The following is a 2,176-nucleotide window of genomic DNA, read 5'->3' on the forward strand; positions in this document are numbered from 1 at the left end:
TGGGAACCTGGAAGTGTGCTAGGGGCACTGGTGTCCCTGCCTCAATTTCACTGGCCAGTTGGTTAGAGATGGAACTGGGGGGATCCAGAAAATCAGGGCTGGTCTGGTCTTTTAAGGGGGTGTGGTCCTGGTCTTGGGAACCTGGAAGTGGGCTTGGGGCAGTGGTGCCCCTGCCTCAGTTTAACTTGCTGGCCATCGGCCTAGAGATGAAATGGAGGGGCTCCTGCAGGGCAAGGGCCAACCTTATTTTTAAAGGGGGTGGGGTCCTGGTCTTGGGAACCTGGAAGTGTGCTGGGAGCAGTGGTGCCCTTGCCTCAGTTTCCCTTGCTGGTCAGTGGGCTAGAGATGGAATAGGGAGACTCCTGCAAGGCAGAGGCCGGTCTGGTCTTTAAAGGGTGTGAGGTCCTGATCTTGGGAACCTGGAAATGGTCTGGGGGCAGTGGTGCCCCTGCCTTGCTGGCCAGTGGGGTAGAGATGGAACAGAAGGCCTCCTGCAGGGCAAGGGCCGGCCTGGTGTTTAAAGGGGATGGGATCCTGGTCTTGGGAACCTGGAAGTGTGCTGGGGGCAGTGATGCCCCTGTTTCAGTTTTACTTGCTTTCCAGTGGGCTAGAGATGGAACAGCATGGCTCTGGCAGGGCAAGGGCCGGTCTGCTCTTAAAAGTGAGTGGGGTCCTTGTCTTGGGAAACTGGAAGTGGTTTGGGGGCACTGGTGCACCTGCCTCAGTTTCCCTTGCTGGCCAGTGGGCTAGAGACAGAATGGGGATGGGCTCCTGAAAAAAAGGGCTGGGCTGGTCTTTAAGGGGGTCGGGCCCTGGTCTTGGGATCTTGGAAGTGGACTGGGGGCAGTGGTCTTCATTCCTCAAGTATCCCTTGCTGGCCAGTGGGCTAGGTATGGTGCTGGGGTGCTCCTGCAGAGCAAGGGCCAGTCTGGTTATAAAATGGGGTGGGGTCCTGGTCTTGGGAACCTGGAAGTGGGCTGGGGGCAGTGGTGCCCCTGCCTCAGTTTCCCTTGCTGTCCAGTGGGCTAGAGATGGAATGGGCCATTTTTTTTCTTTTTAATGACGACATATTATTTTACTGTGAGAACATACTACAGTTTATTCAGCCATTCCCCTTACTTGGCTTTAGTATCAGTTTTTTACCACTAAGAACTATGTTGCAATCATATTTTGTAACGGATTTGTTAGAATGTCAGTGTTGCAGTCAATAACTCACATAGCTATACTTGGTGGCCCTGCTTGGAAGGGGAAACAGGCTCTTACAAAAGCAGTCCGATTGCTCTCTCCACAGACTCTCCTTGCCTGCCAGCAGGCACAAGGTCCATCTACAGGCCTCTGACTTTTTATTTTTCTCTGTTGTCTTTCATTTCGTTTCATATTATCTTCTCCTCCTCATTTTTTACCCTGCCAGAGGGACTAGACAGGTCTAGAATCATATATCTGAAATTTCCTAGTAAAGTAAGTGTCTCTGGGATTCTCCCTCATACTGATCCACCTGTGAAAATGGAGATACTGCTTTTTAGACACGTCAGTAGAGTTTTCCTCTTGAGAGCACATTGGTAAACACAACAGAAGAGAGACTTCAGCAAACATCTTTTCCCATCCAAAAGGAAACACTCTTACTCCTAGTGGGAGAAACATTCCCCCAAGAGGTTTTTCAAAAGGAAATTAATCTTCCAATGGCTAGAAGTTGAAAAAGAGCCTCAGGTCTGAATAAACAGGAAATATGTCTCCAACAAAGGAAAACACCCCTCCATGTCTCGTAAATATGGAGGACAATACCAAAATGACAGACACAGAATTTCGAACATTCATGGTGACCTAATTCTGTGAATTAGAACAGAAAAGAGACAACGAACTGCAGGAAATTAGGAAGTCCTTCCAGGATATGAAAGAAGAAATGGATACTCTGAGAAAGAATCAGGTGGAACTATTAGAGATAAAGTATATAATACAAGAAATCAAAAACTCTCTGGAAAGTATTAAGAGCTGATTAGACCATGCTGAAGATTGAATCTCTGATGTAGAAGACAAAACTTCTGATTTAGAAAAAAACACCAAAAAGTTCGAGAAAATAACTAAAAAACACGAGGATAATATACGAGAAATACTAGACTCTATTAGACGCCCAAACATCAGAATAATTGGCATCCCAGAAGGTGAAGAAACTAATAGC

The 2,176-nt window shown here is 47.5% G+C and overlaps 1 pseudogene; it reads left to right on the forward strand.

Moving 5' to 3' along the window:
* The first annotated feature begins 474 nt into the window (after nucleotides 1-474).
* LOC114004496 (high mobility group protein B1 pseudogene) overlaps nucleotides 475-2,176 on the forward strand; it is a 12,260-nt pseudogene continuing 10,558 nt past the window's right edge.

Source organism: Tupaia chinensis, unplaced genomic scaffold (genome assembly GCF_000334495.1).
Source record: "Tupaia chinensis unplaced genomic scaffold, TupChi_1.0 Scaffold138260_1, whole genome shotgun sequence".
NCBI classification, from domain to species: domain Eukaryota; kingdom Metazoa; phylum Chordata; class Mammalia; order Scandentia; family Tupaiidae; genus Tupaia; species Tupaia belangeri.